Consider the following 18,482-nt stretch of genomic DNA (forward strand, 5'->3'; position numbering starts at 1 on the left):
AGAGGTTCACCCATAGGAGAGAAGGATCATAACCCCACATCGAGCTGGCCAAACTGGTGGTCCTCCACTTGGAAGACAAACCCCCAGAATGTCTGACTTTGAAGGTTAGTAGAACTTACATATTGAAGAGCTATAGGAGGGATATAGGAAACAGAGACTCCACTCTTGAAGGGTGCATGCAAAATCTCATATGCTCTGTTTCAGTACAGAGGCAATAACTTAAAAGGAGCTTGTGTAAGACCTACTTGTTGATATTGGAGAAACTTCTGGAGGGGCAGGAGACAACTGGGACTCCCCCTGGAGACATAGACAGTGGCAGCAGACATTTTATGGAGCTGTTCTACTATGGTGCTAGCAAGCACTATTTTGGAGTGCTCCCTCTAGCCTATTAGCAGGAGTGCACCAGTCCCAGAACCCCTCAGACCATGCTGCCAGTCACACCACGATCCACCCCTGCTGTCCCCACAGCCAGGTATGCCAGGACCCTGCCCTGTCCACCAGTGGGCTTGCTGCCACCACACAAGGCAGGGCCTGGTAAAAAATCAGGGCAGGGGCCAGCTCTGCATACCAGCAACAGATAGTAGCCAACCCTGCTACAACTCATGCAGTCCACACAGGGATCATCCCAAGAGCATACAGCTCTGGTGACCAGAGGGAAGTGTGCTGCTGCCCCCATAGAACATCTCCTACATAAGGCCACTATTCAAGATTGGGAAATGTAACTGACCTGTCTAATACATAGAAATAAACATAGAGAATTAGGCAAAATGAGGAGACAGAGGAATATTTTGCAAATGAAGGAACAAGACAAAAACCCCAGAAGAAGAACTAAGTGAAGTGGAGATAAACAATCTACCTGGTAAAGAATTAAAGGTAATGATCATAAAGATGCTCAACACATGGAAGAAGAATGGATGAACACTGTGAGAAGTTTAACAAAGAGTTAGAAAATATAAAATAGAACAAAACAGAGCTTAAGAATGCAATAACTGAAATAAAAAATACACTAGATGGAATCAACAGTAGATTAGATGATACAGAGGAACAGGTCAGCAAACTGAAAGAGTAGTGGAGATCACCCAAGCTGAACAAAAAGAGAAAAAAGAATTTTAAAAAATGAGGATAGTTTAAGAGACCTCTGAGACAGCATCTGTGACTAAAAGTAAGGGGATGGATAAAGGTATTCCATGCAAATGGAAATGAAAAGAAAACTGGGGTAGCACTACTTATATCAGACAAAATAGACTTTAAAATGAAGACTGTAATGAGATGAAGAAGAACATTACATAAAGATAAAGGGATCATCAGTCCAAACAGATCATTGATCCAATAGTTAACAATTGTAACTGTATATGCACCCAACATGGGATCACCTAAATACATAAAGCAAATATTAACAAATATAAAGGGAGAAATTAACAGTAACACAATATTAGGGGACTTTAACATCACACTTACATCATTGGACAGATCATCCAGACAGAAAATTAGTAAGAATTGTGGCCTTAAATGACACATAAGATCCAATGCACTTAATAGATATATAGAGAACATTCCATCCAAAAGCAGCAGAATTCTTTTCAAGTGTACATGAAACGTTCTCCATGATAGATCACAAGCTAGGCCACAAAACGAGTCTCAATAAGTTTGAGAAGATTGAAATCATATCAAGCATCTTTCCCAACCACAAAGGTATGAGGCTAGAAATCAAATACAAGGAAAAAAACAACAGAAACAAACACGTGGAGTCTAAATAATGTTACTAAACAATCAATGGGTCAGTGAGTGAAGATATAAAAAATACCTGGAGACAAATGAAAATTAGAAACACAGTGATCCAAAATCTATGGCCTACAGCAAAAACAGTTATAAGAGAGAAGTTTATAGCAATACAAGCCTTCCTCAGGAAACATCTCAGATAAACAATCTAACCTAAAGGAATTAGAAAAAGAAAAACAAAACCCAAAGTTAGTGGAAGGAAAGAAATAATAAAGATCAGAGCATAAATAAATAAAATAGAGACAAAAAATAGAAAATATCAATGAATCTAGGAGTTATTTTTTTGAAAAGATGAGCAAAATCAATAGGGCTTTAGTCAGACTCATCAAGAAAAAAAGAGAGATGGCCCAAATCAATAAAATCAGAAATGAAAGAGGAGAAGTTACCATGGACAGTACAGAAATACAAAGGATCATCAGAGATTACTTATGCCAATAAAATGAACAACCTAAAAGAAATTGATAAATTTCTATAAACATACACTCTCCCAAGACTGAATAAGGAGGAAGTGGAAAATATAAACAGACTGGTTATCAGTAATGAAATTGAATCAGTAATAATAATAATAATAATAAACCTCCCAGTGAGCAAAAGTCCAAAACCACATGGCTTCACAGGTGAATTCTATCAAACACTTAAAGAAGAGTTAACAACTATCCTTCTCAAACTATTCCAACAAATTGAAGAGGGAGGAATGCTTCCAAACTCTATTCTACAAGGCCAGTATCACCCTGATACCAAAACCAGACAGACACTATACAGAAAGAAAATTACAGACCAGTATCACTGATGAACATGATGCAAAAATCCTCAACAAAATATTAGAAACTGAATTCAATAATATGTTAAAAGACTCGTACACCATGATCGAGTGGCATATATCCAAGGGATGAAAGGATGGTTTCAATACCTGCAAATCAGTCAATGTAATACACCACATTAACAAATTGAAGAGTAAAAATTATATGATCATTTCAATAAATGCAGAAAGGCTTTTGACAAAATTCAACATCAATTTATGATAAAATTTGTCAACAAAGTGCATTAGAGGAAACATACCTCTGCATAAGAAAGGCCATATAGGAAATTCCCTGGCAGTCCAGTGGTTAGGACTCCATGCCTCCACTGCTAGAGACCTGGGTTTGATCCCTGGTTGGGGAACTAAGATCCTGAAACCTGTATGGTGAAGCCAAAAAAATTAATTTAAAAAAAAAAAAGGCCATATGTAACAAATCTACAGCCAACATCATACTTAATGGGAAAAAGCTGAAAGCATTTCCTCTAAGATCAGGTACAAGATAAGGATGCCCATTCTCACCACTTTTATTCAACATAGTATTGGAAGTCTTAGCCACAGCAGTCATGCAAGAAAAATAAAATAAAATAAAAGGAATCCAAATTGGAAAGGGAGAAGAAGTAAAACTGTCACTGCTTGCAGATGACAAAATACTACACATAGAAAATCCTTAGGACACCAACAAAAAACTATTAGAAATAATAAATGCACTCAGCAAAGTTGCAGGATACCAAATTAATATACAGAAATCTGTTGCAGATCAGAAAGAGAAATTAAGAAAACAATCTCATTTATAATTTCATCAGAAAGAATAAAATGCCTAAAAATAAACCTAAACAAGGAAGTAGAAGACTTGTACTCAGCAATCTATAAGATACTGATGAAAGAAATTGAAGGCAAGAGAAACAAATGGAAAGATATACTGTGCTAATGGATTGGGTAGTTCCGTACTACCCAAGGCACTCTACAGGTTCAATGCAATCTCTATAAAAATACCAATGGCAGGGCTTCCCTGGTGGTGCAATGTTTGAGAATCTGCCTGCTAATGCAGGGGACACGGGTTTGAGCCCTGGTCTGGGAAGATTCCACATGCTGAGGAGCAACTAAGCCCGTGCACCACAACTACTGAGCCTGTGTTCTAGAGGCTGAGATCCACAACTACTGAGTTCGTGTGCCTAGAGCCCATGCTCTGCAACAAGCAAAGCCACTGCAATGAGAAGCCTGTGCACCGCAACAGAGTAGTCCCCACTCACTGCAACTAGAGAAAGCCCGCATGCAGCAATGAAGACCCAATGCAGCCAAAAATAAATAAATAATTTTTTTTTAAAAAAGAGTTTCATTAAAAAAAAAATCTTGTCATTTGTAACAACATGCATGGACTTTGAGAGCACTGTGCTAAGCGAAATAAATCAGAGAAAGACAAATACTGTATGACCTCATTTATATATGGAATCTATTTTTGAAAAAAACAAAAGAACTAATTTTAAGGAGAACAGATCGGCGGTTGCCAGAGGTGGGGAGTGGGGAGTGGGTGCAATATTTAAATGTGGTCAAAAGGTACAAACAGATAAGCCCTGGGGATGGTATGTAGAGCATGATGACTATATTTAACAACATTATATATTTGAAAGTTATTAAGAGAGTAAATAAAGTTATCACAAGAAAAAAATTATATAACTGTGTGATGATAGATGTTCACTAAAATTATTGTGGTAATCATTTAATGATATATACATATATCAAATCATTAGGTTGTACAATGTTTTATGTCAATTAGATTTTGATTAAAATAAGGTAAAATATTATAAAAAGAACTGTTTCTTTCTTTGCTATAGCCATGTGGGTCTCATGCATATAAGTCTAATTGGCTTTCAGAGCTAGGTTTTTTGGGGGAACCCTTTCCTCAAGTGGAAATCTTAAAAGTTGGGGCACTAGATGATGCGTCCAAACCCTTCACTTCTCAGGGACAAGCTGGGAGTTGTGAGATCCCTCCTACTGTATGGCATTGTTCCATGGTTGTATTTTATGGCAAGAGTGTTTCTCAGTCTTTCCTACCCCTTTTTATGTGGGTATTTTCTCATTCACTCAGTATTTAGGAGTCACTCAGCAGATATCTGGATTTCTCTAAGAGAGAATTGCTCCATGTGTGGCTGTAGATTTGGTGTATCTGTGGGAGGAGATGAGTTCAGGGGTCTCCTATGTCATCATGTTGGACTGAAACTACACTTATTGAATTCTTAAAATCACCATTTTAAAGATGAAGAAATAGACACTCAGACATCAAGTCACCTAAGAATACCAACCTAGTAAGTGATGCCACTGGGCTTCGAACCCAGATGGTCTGCCTGTGAGTCAGTGCATTTGCTCTGCTCCCAGTTTCTGGAAAGGGTAGTTGGAGACTCATAAACCATCTTATTCTTTTTAAAACAACCCAGTGAGAAGAAAAGTTGTCATTTTCAAATTCCAGTGAAACTAAGAATAGAGGAAAGAAAAGAAGCTCTTTGATCTATGCTTAGGCTGGAACCATTTCAGGCATTTGCTCTAAGTATGAGCTAGAGGGAAGACACTCTTATATTTTCTAACCAAAATGAGCTGCTTAGGCTGTCAGCTGCTTTCATAGGGACAGTAAGAATCCTTTGTACTGTCATTTCTTTGACTAGGTACATATGCATCTTTATGAAGATATGTTTTATGCCTATGACTTGTTTGTATGTGGTATTATGTAGATTTCACTAACATAGTTTTTCAGAAAACTGTTCTAAGTAATACTTAACAAATGTAATCCTCTTAGGAATACTAAATCATTATATAAATGTGAAAATCAGTACCTTTTAGCAAAGTTAGTGATGTGGGTCATCAGTTATAATAAGCTATTGTCTTTGGACACTTGCTCTGCTGATGCAAGTCTTTTAATGATTATGGCATAAGTCAGAGACAAGAGGGGAGCATCTTGGTTGAATGGCAAGTAGTCCATTTTTGTTGGATTTTAAAGTTTATATATGTCAGTAGTTCTTAAACTTGATCATGCACTGGAATTACCTGGAGGGCTTATTAAAACACAGATTGCTGGATCCCACCTCCAAAGTTTCTGATTCCTGTTTTTATAGATCTCCAGGTGGTACCTGTGAAATTTCATTTCTAACAAGTTCATAGAGGCCGTTACTGCTGCTGGTGCAAGTATCATATTTTGAGAATGACTATAACAGGCAATACAAGAGTAGTGGAAGTAAAGAATTATAGGATGTGTTAGATCCAGATTGTGGAGAAGTTTCAGTACCAAGATAGTCATTTGGACTTAGTCCTGCACATAGTGGGAAGCCATAGGAAAGTTCTAAGACAAGGAGTGACAATTAAAGCATGTATTAGGAAGGACGATAGTACTTAAAAATCTATATTTGACTGCTATTAGATAACTCCATATGGATATACAAAGGTACCTGTCTCAACATGTTCAAAACTAGGCTCTTTTCCCATAATTTTTGTCTCCTTTTATGCTTATTTCTATGTTAATGACTCCAGTATATTTCCATTTGGCCAAACCAGAAACCTAGGTGTCATCTTTATATATATATATATATATATAAAATTATCTGACCACCTGGGGGGGGGAATGGGGAGGGTGGGAGGGAGGGAGATGCAAGAGGGAAGAGATATGGGAACATATGTATAACTGATTTACTTTGTTGTAAAGCAGAAACTAACACACCATTGTAAAGCAATTATACTCCAATAAAGATGTTACAAAAATTTATTTTTGGCTGCATTGGGTCTTTGTTGCTGTGTGCAGGTTTTCTCTAGTTGTGGTGAGCAGGGGCTACTCTTTGTTGCAGTGTGCGGGCTTCTCATTGCGGTGGCTTCTCTTGTTGTGGAGCATGGGCTCTAGGTGCACAGGCATCAGTAGTTGTGGCATGCGGGCTCAGTAGCTGTGGCTCGTGGGCTCCAGAGCGCAGGCTCAGTAGCTCTGGCGCACGGACTTAGTTGCTCCGCGGCATGTGGGATCTTCCCAGACCAGAGCTTGAACCCGTGTCCCCTGCACTGGCAGGTGGCTTCTCAACCACTGCGCCACCACGGAAGCTCCTAGGTGTCATCTTTGACTTCTTTTACCCCTGTCATTGACAGCACTCTCTTACTAAGTGCTGCTATTTAAAAAATAACTTTTAAATCTGACTCTTCTTCATTCTTGCTGCCTGTATCATCTCCTTGCTTAGACCATTGTAGAAAGTGCCCAACTTTTCTCACATTCTTTAGGCTTTTTCCATCTCTAGTTTCTTTCCATATTCTTCAGCTGTTCTTTTTTAAAATACACATTTGATCATGTCACTGTGATTTTTTTAATGGTTTCCTAGTACTTATAGAACCAAGTTTGAACTTTTAATCATAACATACAAATTCTTGTACTTTGGCTCTTGCCCTTACCTTCTGCCACAGTGCCCTACAAATCCTACACTTTAGCCACACCATACCCACTATTCACCATTCTTTGAACATCATACCAAGCTTTTTATGTTGTTTGTACCTTTAGCTATGTTATTCCCTTTGCCTGAGAATTACTTGTTCCTTAAGATACAGCTTAAACATCATGACCTCTCTGAAGCCTTGCATGTCCTCCTCTCCTAGATAGGGTTCATTAAGTCTTCTGTGTTTATATTATTAAACTTTATACATATCTGCAGTTTACTTATTATCTGCATTGTACTCATTTATGTAAACATCAATCTCCATTGAGAATGACCTTGGCTGTGGGTTTGTCATATATGGCCTTTATTCTGTTGAGGTAGATTCCCTCTATGTCTTACTTTCTGGAGAGTTTTTATCATAAATAGGTGTTAAATTTTGTCAAAAGCTTTTTTTGAGATTATCATATGGTTTTTATCCTTCCATTTATTAATATGGTGTATCATATTAATTGATTTGTGAATATCAAAGAATCCTTGCATCCCTGGAATAAACCCCACTTGATCATGGTGTATGATCCTTTTAATGTGCTGTTGGGTTTTGTTTGCTAGTATTTGTTGAGGATTTTTGCATCTATGTTCATCAGAGATATTGGCTGTAGTTTTCTTTTTTTGTGACATCTTTGGTTTTGGTATAAGGGTGATGGTGTCCTTATAGAATGGGTTTGGGAGTGTTCCTCCTTCTGCTATATTTGGGAAGAGTTTGAGAAGGATAGGTGTTAGCTCTTCTCTAAATGTTTGATAGAATTCGCCAGTGAAGCCATCTGGTCCTGAGCTTTTGTTGGAAGATTTTATATCACAGTTTCAATATCAGTGCTTGTGATTGGTCTGTTTATATTTTCTATTTCTTCCTGATTTAGTCACGGAAGGTTGTGCTTTTCTAATAATTTGTCCATTTCTTCCAGGTTGTCCATTTTATTGGCATATATTTGCTTGTAATCTTTCATGATCCTTTGTATTTCTGCAGTGTCAGTTGTTACTTCTCCTTTTTCATTTCTTTTGAGTCTTGTCCCTTTTTTTCTCGATGAGTCTGGCTAATGGTTTATGAATTTTGTTTATCTTCTCAAAGAACCAGCTTTTAGTTTTATTGATCTTTGCTATGATTTCCTTCATTTCATTTTCATTTATTTCTGATATGATCTTTATGATTTCTTTCCTTCTCTTATCTTTGGGTTTTTTTTTTTTTTGTTGTTGTTCTTTCTCTAATTGTTTTAGGTGTAAGGTTAGGTTGTTTATTTGTGATGTTTCTTGTTTCTTGAGGTAGGATTGTATTGTTATAAACTTCCCTCTTAAAACTGCTTTTGTTGCATCCCACAGGTTTTGGGTCATTGTGTTTTCATTGTCATTTGTTTCTAAGTATTTTTTGATTTCCTCTTTGATTGCTCCAGTGATCTCTTGGTTATTTAGTAACATATTGTTTAGCCTCCATGTGTTTGTACTTTTTATAGGTTTTTCCCTGTAATTAATATCTAGTCTCATAGTGTTGTGGTTGGAAAGGATACTGATATGATTTCAATTTTCTTAAATTTACCAAGGCTTGATTTGTGTTCCAAGATATGGTCTATCCTGGAGCATGTTCCATGAGCACTTGAAAAGAAAGTGTATTCTGTGGTTTTTGATGGAATGTCCTATAAATATCAACTAAGTCCATCTTGTTTAATGTGTCATTTAAAGCTTGTGTTTCCTTATGTATTTTCATTTTAGATGATCTGTCTATTGGTGAAAATGGGTGTTAAAGTCCCTTACTATTATTGTGTTACAGTCAATTTCCCCTATTATGGCTGCTAGCATTTGCCTTATGTATTGAGGTGCTACTATGTTGGGTGCATAAGTATTCACAATTGTTATACCTTCTTCTTGGATTGATCCCTTGATAATTATGTAGCATCTTTTTCTCTTTAATAGTCTTTATTTTATAGTCTATTTTGTCTGATATGAGAATTGCTACTCCAGCTTTCTTTTGACTTCCATTTGCATGGAATATCTTTTTCCATTCCCTCACTTTCAGTCTGTATGTATTCCTAGGCCTGAAGTGGTCTCTTGTAGACAGCATATGTATGGGTCTTGTTTTTGTATCCATTCAGCCAGTCCGTGTCTTTTGGTTGGAGCATTTAATCCATTTACATTTAAGGTAATTATTGATATGTATGTTCCTAGTACCATTTTCTTAATTGTTTTGGGTTTGTTATTGTAGGTCTTTTTGTTCTCTTGTGTTTCCAGCCTAGAGAAGTTCCTTTAGCATTTGTTGTAAAGCTAGTTTGGTGGTGCTGAATTCTCTTAGCTTTTGCTTGTCTGTAAAGGTTTTAATTTCCCCATCAAATCTGAATGAGATCCTTGCTGGGTAGAGTAATCTTGGTTGTAAGTTCTTCCCTTTCATCACTTTAAGTATATCATGCCACTCCCTTCTGGCTTGTAGAGTTTCTGCTGAGAAATCAGCTGTTAACCTTATGGGAGTTCCCTTGTATGTTGTCATTTTTCTCTTTCTGCTTTCAATAATTTTTCTTTGTCTTTAATTTTTGCCATTTTGATTACTATGTGTCTTGGCGTGTTTCTCCTTGGGTTTATCCTGTATAGGACTCTCTGTGTTTCCTGGACTTGATTGACTATTTCCTTTCCCATGTTATGGAAGTTTTCACCTATAATCTCTTCAAGTATTTCTCAGACCCTTTCTTTTTCTCTTCTTCTTCTAGGACCCTTATAACTCGAATGTTGGTGTGCTTAATGTGCCCCAGAGTTCTCTGAGACTGTCCTCAATTCTTTTCATTCTTTTTTATTTATTCTGCTCCCTGGCAGTTTTTTCTACCATTTTATCTACCAGGTCACTTATCCATTCTTCTGCCTCAGTTATCCTGTTATTGATTCCTTCTAGAGTATTTTTAATTTCAGTAATTGTGTTGTTCATCACTGTTTGTTTGCTCTTTAGTTCTTCTAGATCCTTGTTTAATGTTTCTTATATTTTCTCCATTCTGTTTCCGAGATTTTGGATCATCTTTACTATCATTACTCTGAATTCTTTTTCAGGTAGGTTGCCTATTTAATCTTCATTTATTTAGTCTTGTAGGTTTTTACCTTGCTCCTTCGTCTGTAACAAATTTTTTTGTCGTTTTTTTTTTTTTTTTTTTTTTTGATGGTGGTGCTGTATTCCTGTCTTACTGGTTGTTTGTCCTGAGACATCCAGCACTGGAGTTTGCAAGCAGTTGGATAGAGATGGGTCGACCTCCAGGAGGCCTCACTCTGACTGATATTTCCTGGCATCTGTGGTTCTCTGTTAGTCCAGCAGTTGGGACTCACAGCTCCCACCACTGGAGCTTGGGCCCAACCTCTGTCCTGGGAACCAAGGTCCCTCTAGTTTCATTGTGTGGTTAAAAAAAAAAAAAAAGGAATAAAGAAAGAAAAAAGGGAGCAGTACAATATCAAAGAATAAAAAACAAACTAAAACTAGAAAGATAAAAAATATATTTGGAAAAATGGAACTATAATTGAAACAACTGCAACAAGGTAAAATAAAACCACAACAGAAAAAAGAAAAAAAAGGAGGGGGGCAGAGATAAACCATAAGGAGAGATCACTAACAAAATATAAAGAATAAAATAAAATTAGAATAATAGAAGATTTATTATGAAAAATAAAAATATGAAAGAATCAGCAACAATGAATCAATAAGGTTAAACAGAACCCCAATCTAAAAGAGGAAAAATGAAAAGGAAAAAAATAAAAAATAAAAAATAAAAAAATAAAAAGCCTTGGCTATGGGGGAGGAGTGTGGGCAGGGGTGGAACTTAGGCAGGGATGGGATTTAGGGTGGGTCAGGACCTAGGTGGGTGGGTGGTGACGTTTGAGCATGGGGCAGGACCTCTGCTTAGGATCTGTGCAGAAGGGAAGTGGCAGCATGTGGAAAGGAGAGCCTCTGGAGTCGGGAGTTCCAGAGTTTGGAGGTAGGGCCCTGAGTGAGGGTGTGTGGGTGGGGTTTAGGCCCAGTGTGTTGGAGGGGCTCTCTGATGGGGTCTCCAAGTGTAGAGGTAGGGCCCTGGGTTGGGGTGTAGTGGTGTGGCTTGGGCTCTGCACCACAGGAGGGAGGCTCTGAATGCAGAGGATTAAGCCTGGGAGCCTAAGAGGCTCCCTGGTGCCTAAGTGGACAGGGAAAGCACTGGTGCTGTTCCCTTCTATTCCTTCGTGCCCCTCCCCCACCATCTCCCCCAGGGTCTCCCCCGTTCCTGCTGGACCCTTAACCGTGGGTGGGTCCCATTGGTTGTAGGAATTCCTCCCCTCCCCCAGCACCCCCTCAGGGGTGCCAGTCCCAGAGGTCCAGCCTTTACTTTTGCTCCCCCTTCCCTCCCTCCCACTCCTTCTTCCCTCCCTCCCACTCCCTCAGGACACCCGTGGCTGGAGGGGGCCTAGATGGGCAAAGGATCAGGCTAGGGAATCTCAACAGGTTCCTGGGGGTTCAAGTGGGCAGTGGAAACCAGGCCATGCTCCCTTTTGATCCTCTGCTCTCCCAATGGTTCCCCAATTTCCCCCTTCGGGCATGGGAAATCTTCCCCTCCCCCAGCCGCTCCCTCGGGGCACTGGTCCCGCCTCCACTTCTCCTCCCCCTAACTTCCCCCCACACCCCACGTCCTACCTAGTTTCTGGGGGCTCCTCTCGTCCCCTTGGGTGTCCGTGGTCTCCCACTGGTGTCTGGTAGGTGCCCTAGTTGTGAGGACATGTGAATTCTGCATCCTCCTAGTACACCATTTTGACTCCACCCGTACCATCAGTTTTTTAAATGCGTCATCATTCTATATTATATCCAGACTGTAAGGTTTTGGAATTAGCATTCAGAACGATAATCTTGAACTGGAAAAAAATTCTTCTTCTTTTGGCACTAAAAATGGGAATCAGGAACATGTTTTTGGTGTGATTCTTTTTCACAGCTATCAGATGCTGACAAAAATCAGTTTCGTACTGTTTCCCCACTCCTGTAGAAAAAAAAATGGATTTACTAAAGATTTGAATTGAGAAGAAAAATCCAGCCTTTTATTGCAATACATAATCTTCACAATTGCAAAACAAAAACAAATAAGCAAATATCTTGATTCAAAAGTAGAAAGTAGTTATTTGTTTTTACTTTTATACATAGTAAGTGGTGTAGTTCTTATATGTTTGTTGTCTCATCTGTTTGCCCCAATACATCACTTAGAAATAATGAGGCTATAAACTTGATTTTCATAACAAGGTTTGCTGCACTGTAGCTCCCCAAAAGTAACTGGGCTTTTATTAGTTTTTATTGTAAGTATTCTATTTTTAACTGTATTTATATGAACTGTTTATTAGTATTTTTCTCTTTCAGAAAATGCTGAGAATTTCTTTTTGTAAGGAAATGCTTTCTTCTTTTTTAAAAAAACTTTATCCATATGCTTACAGTCTCTGTGTTTTATTTATTTATTTTAATTAATTTATTTAGTTTATTTATTTTTGGCTGCATTGGGTCTTTGCTGCTGTGTGTGGGCTTTCTCTATTTGCAGTGAGCAGGGGCTACTCTTCGTTGCACTGAACGGGCTTCTCACTGTGGTGGCTTCTCTTCTTGTGGAGAATGTGTTCTAGGCTCATGGGCTTCAGTAGTTGGGACACATGGGCTCTGGCAGTTGGGGCTCATGGGCTCTAGAGTGCAGGCTCAGTAGTTGTGGCACATGGGCCACAGCATATGAGATCTTCCCGGACCAGGGCTCAAACCCGTGTCACCTGTGTTGGCAGGCAGATTCTTAACCACTGCACCACCAGGGAAGTCCAAGTCTCCATGTTTTAGGTATGGTTGAGCTAAGTTCCTCATAAAGGACAAAAGGCATTTTTTTTGTGCGCTAAGTAGCAACACCCAGAGTATAGTAATGTCTGGCTTCTGTTAGGAAGTTTAGAATTCTTTTCCTGTTTTGAATGCTCATTCCTGTTTTGAATTGTTGACTAAGAATACAGACTAATTGGCAGTCTTTTGCTTCTGTATTTCAAGTAACTGAAATTGTCTGTTGTAAGCATAATAGTGAAGGATTCAAAAGAGCTACTGATACCTTTGAGATAATATTTAAATGCATGAAAAGATAAAATGCTGAGGTGGAGTTCAGAGAAGGGAGAGAACCTTATGACCTCAAGTAAAGATTCTAAAACTTAAGCTGGGCTTTGAAGGTTGAATAGAACTTGAAGAAGGGCATTCCATTGGGCAAGCAAAAACACCCAATAAGTGTAAAGGTAACAAGGTAGGAATATGCAAGTCTCCTTTAATTTTATTGAATTCAACAACTTTTATCAAAAGTTTATTCTCTTATGAGTATTTTGCTAATTAAGAGATACAAAGATAAATAAAGAATGGCCTTTACAACCTCATAGAATTTATCAGTCTGGGGAGCGGGAAATGACATGGACACAACTACTACAAGAGAATGGATTTCTATGAATAAAATTTTATCATGAACTTTACTTAAATGCTTGAGCTACAGACCTGGAGTCAGAAAGATCTAGGTTTAAAATTTAGCTGTGTCTCTTCCTAGATATATAAGTCTGGGCCCATTTGAGTCTTAATTTCATCCATGTCTGTCTTCCATTGTAATTCACAGATATAACTGAAAATGCTTTACCAGCAAACTCATTCCCAGGAGGTCAGAAAACACTACACTACCATCAGTATGGAGCCTAAGCATCTTTCCTACCACAGGTTTTGTATCCTGTGCTCTATAAATACTCCGTAAGACCACATTAACCCAAGTCCAGATTATTGGACTCCAGTTCTTACTACTGTCTACAGGCATTGCCCATTCTCTGTCACCAACTAAATTAGATTTCATTGGCCCTGACTATTCTCAGAGCCACACCTTATTTACCATTCCTTTGGAAGTAAGTAGCTCACTAGACTGTCCTAAGAGATCAGGCTCTTGTTAGCTCAGTTTCCTTTAGCCTGTCACCCATGAAGTTTACCTGTCTTGGTTTTCCTAGGACTGAGGGGATTACTGGGACATGGGAATTTCAGTGCTAAGCTGGGAAAATCCAAGCTGAAGCAGGATAAATTGGTCATCCTACCACCAGTGTGGTCCAGACCTTTCTCCTATTGCTCTAGCCCTTGTTGCTGAAGTCTCAACGTATCTGCAGCTTAATCCAAGTTTAATAGTCTTCTTAAAACTTTGAGGATTAAAAGATATTTTATATATATATATATATATATATATATATATATATATATATATATATATATATATAAGAACTGAGTTCTCGAAGTATCCTGGTGAGTACTGAGTGAGAAGGCCAAGTCAGTTTCAAATTAAAAGCAATACTAGGTTTACAAATTAGAACACTCTGCCACTCAAAAAAATTCAGGGACCAGGAAAGGAAGCGAAATGGTTTGACAGGTTTATATGATGTCATAGATAAAGCAGAAAAGTAAGTTTTGACCAAGATTTTTTTTTCTTGTATGTGTATATGTACATGTTTGTGCACATGCATGCATGCACATGGATATATATGCATGCCTGTATGTGTATGTTTGGGGGGTTAAATGCTATGAAAAACATGTTGGAAAAATCAGTAGAATTAAGGCAATAACTGGATATAACAGGTAAGGAGTAGCTTAATAACTGGAAGAATTAATTAATAAATAGAATATGCTTAATTTTATTTTTATCATAAACTTAAGCAAGCCGTTAGATGTTTTTATTACATATCTGTGAGAGTACAGTATAAGATAATGTCTGATTCAAACTCAAATCAGATAACTGGTTATTTCTAACTTAATACATCAATATTGCACAGGGAATTTTGAGATGCATTGTGTATTTGTCAGAAGGAGGGAAAGAAAGAAGATGATTAGATGCTTTTATTTAGAGCATGTGGGCAACTGGTTCTTTTAAATGAGTCTTAAATGTCTTCAAATTTTTTATATTCTTTTTCTTGACAACCTTATAACAATTGGTCTTTTCTTGCATTTGATGACAGACTAAACACACTACAACCACTGATTCCTTTCCATAAATGATTTTATAAAATGAAAATATCCCTCAGTAGTCAATGAAATGATTTTCCTAATTTAAAGCTCTTTTTATTTTTTCACTTAGAAATAATTATCTATGCTTGAGACTTTCTCACAAGAATTTCTCTCTAGAGGAAATGGTACTCTCACTTTGAGGTCCCCAACTAGATTAAAATTACCTTAGGGGGCTTCCCTGGTGGCGCAGTGGTTGGGGGTCCGCCTGCCGGTGCAGGGGACACAGGTTCGTGCCCCAGTCCAGGAGGATCCTGCATGCCGCGGAGCGGCTGGGCCCGTGAGCCATGGCCGCTGAGCCTGCGGGTCCGGAGCCTGTGCTCCCCAACGGGAGAGGCCACAACAGTGAGATGCCCGCGTACCGCAAAAACAAACAAACAAACAAAAAAACCTACCTTAGGGAAGAGATTATGTCTCTACTTCCATCCCCATTTTCATGCAGACACTTATGAAATGCTTAGAATTCTGCTGATGTTCACAAAACTGCCTTTTCTATTGTAGTGATTGGGAGGCAAGAAGATCTGAGGGGACAAAAAATGCAGCAGTAGTTATCCTAGGTGGGTTTGGGCTTCTGAATCGGTCTCAGGGTGCGAATCAGATAATCGAAATAGTAAATTTTGAATCCACAAATTTAGGGGGTTTCTATTACCATATTTGACGTCTACAGTCATCAGCAAGTATAGTATATAGGGTAAATGCTGAACACACAGTTATTGATAGGTTGATCAAATCCACTCATTCAACAAATATTTATAGGGTGTCTTTTATATGTGAGGCATATTTCTCATTACTAAGGATATAGTAAAAATACCTAGGCTATCGAGTTTAGATTCTAGTAGGGTGACAGACCAAAAGAAAAAGAGAAACAAGTAAATGCACAATATGTCAGATTGTGATAAATACTCTGGATAATTTAAAACAGGGTAAGGAAGTTAGGGAGTGATTGGGAGTAAAGGGTGTGGGCCTGCTGTTTGAGATAAGGTGTCAAGGAAAGGCTCACTGAAAAGGTGACATTTGAACAGGGACCTGAAGGAAGGAGAGAGTCTGCCTTGAAGGTATCTGAGGAAGAACTGTCCAGGCAGAGTGGACTGGTACCAAGGTCCAAGGCAGAATTGCTTGTTTATTCAAGGAATAGCAAGGAGTTTAGTCTGGTAGAAGCAGGGGGAGAAAGGGGAGAGAGGCAGGAGATGAGGTCAGAGAGCTGGGGGCAGGATGGCAGCTCTTACAGCGTTTTACAGGTTAAAGTAGGTGTTGGGACATTTATTACCAGTGAGATAGCTTTGGAAGCAAAAGGCTGCATTTTCAATTCAAGTACCCTCAAACTAAATTGCCACAAGACTTGTGTTACCAAATTAAGTAGACCAATTTCCATTTTGAATTATTTTTTGAACTTAAATGGATCATGCTATAAGCTTATTATTATTGACCATTTCTCAGATTTTTATCTTTCACATCTAAAAATGTTTGGCTGAAGTTTTTAGCAAATCAGGGCCAATACTTCTGTAAACCCACGGTACGTTATAGAGAGTTTCAAATAGCAGAAAGCCTGTTCTGTTAGCTAGAATATTTTCATTTATTTCAGTTATTTATTCAGCAAGCATTTACTTTGTACCTACTGTATTCCAGGAATTGTGTTAGTTGGGAACAAAGATGTATAAAGGCTCTTTTCTTAAAGAGCTCACAGTCAAATAGGTGAAGCAGACTCACAAATAAATAATTGTACTATGATATGGCAAGTGCCTAGTACTTAGTAAGTACTTGTTAGATACTTTAAAAGTATCTGACTGATAAATAATGGTAGCACTAAGAAGGAAGTATTTAGTTCTGTTTGAGGAAGTCAGGGAAGGAGAAATGATTTACAGTCAACGATCAACTTCATGAGGATAGGACATTGTCTGCCTCTAGTACAGTATCAAGCAAATTGTGGGTGCTCAGTAAAAGTTTATTGAATGGATGAATGAATGACTAGATGAGGAGATGGTTGAGTGGCGTCTGAAGAAGGAATAAGATTTGTTTGGGAGGCAGGTGCACATTGCTGGCAAAGAGAACAATGTGTGTAAAAGGTATGGAGATGTGGAAAAGCATAATTCTATCCCAGTCATAATTTTAGATTTCCATTTAAAGTACTCTGCCAAGTCCACACTTGAGACATAGTTATTTATACACATGCTTCTTTATGGTGTATTTCTTATGAATTTGTATGCATCTAGAAACTTCCCAAAACATTATCAGTCTAGATGTATATTAGCCAGTTGAAATAGTTACATTTTTAGTACAAAAAACTTCTTTGTTGCCCAATTTCTTTTTTAAAAAGTATACTTGTAAGAACAACTCTGAAATCAGAACAGATAATATTATCCTAACAATACAAAGATTAATTCACCTGGGCAAACTTACTGGGGAAAAAATATCAGATTTTGCCATACAGTAAAATGTACTATTTTGTTCAGTAGTTGTGCAGTCAAACCTTCATCAAGGTATAACAAGCCCTGGGAGTGATTTCTATTGAATGACAAAAGAAGTGGAATAAAATTCATTTAAAACTGGTTCACACCAGCTCTCCTGCATGTACTATAAACTGCTAAGATCAAGTCACAGAACATTATTTTCAGGAGAAAGGGTTTAGTGAACCCTAGAAATTGGGTTTGATTTATGCCAGAAAATCTGCCTTTTCACTGCTGAGATTTCTATGGAAGAAAGCCACAGTCTTTTACCAAATGGTTTCTAAGGAAACGCCTTATAGCACAGCATCTGAAAACAATTTGGTTGTTAATGAGAAATGGCTCTCACGATGGTGGGAAAGTGTTGACTGAAAGAAAAGGCCTCTAGATTTGGCAGTCAGTCTGTAAAAAGTGTTTACTGTTCTATAGTTACGTTCCTGAAATTTCTACATAGATTAAATATTTGTATATCTTATTTCACAGCTGTTCTTGCTTGTAAATATATTCTTTAAAGGAGAAATAGAAGAGTTTTTGTGCTAAAAATGTAGATACTTGAACTTGCAAATATATTCAGACAAGTTGCTTCCCAGAATCTGTACACTCCATCATTTTTTCCAATCTGTTTTGGAATTCCAGCAAGCTAGCATTCATATACATTTGGCATTGAATTATAAGTATATAAAATTAATTTACAACATAAAAGGTCTTCCAAAAATCCTAAGATACAGTGAGATATTTATATATTCTTTTTTTAACATCTTTATTGGATTATAACTGTTTTACAATGGTGTGTTAGTTTCTGCTTTACAACAAAGTGAATCAGTTATACATATACATATGTTCCCATATCTCTTTCCTCTTGCGTCACCCTCCCTCCCACCCTCCCTATCCCACCCCTCTAGGTGGTCACAAAGCACAGAGGTGATCTCCCTGTGCTATGTGGCAGCTTCGCACTAGCTATCTAATTTACATTTGGAAGTGTATATATGTCCATGCCACTCTCTCACTTCATC

General features: G+C 38.0%; 1 protein-coding gene across 5 annotated transcripts in view; it reads right to left on the reverse strand.

The window, feature by feature from the left end:
- Nucleotides 1–11,798, reverse strand: part of DPH5 (diphthamide biosynthesis 5) — an 88,671-nt gene extending 76,873 nt beyond the window's left edge. Inside the window, exon 1 of one of the 5 annotated variants that reach the window (XM_067040867.1) lies at nucleotides 11,651–11,798. The gene's annotated coding sequence lies outside the window, so the exon portion shown is untranslated. Of the gene's footprint in view, nucleotides 1–2,838; nucleotides 2,933–11,650 lie in introns of those variants that run through there. The other 4 variants (XM_067040873.1, XM_067040892.1, XM_067040882.1 and 1 more) reach the window with 4 other exon arrangements.
- Between the last annotated feature and the right edge of the window lie 6,684 nt (nucleotides 11,799–18,482).

This window comes from Kogia breviceps, chromosome 1 (genome assembly GCF_026419965.1).
Source record: "Kogia breviceps isolate mKogBre1 chromosome 1, mKogBre1 haplotype 1, whole genome shotgun sequence".
Taxonomy (NCBI): domain Eukaryota; kingdom Metazoa; phylum Chordata; class Mammalia; order Artiodactyla; family Physeteridae; genus Kogia; species Kogia breviceps.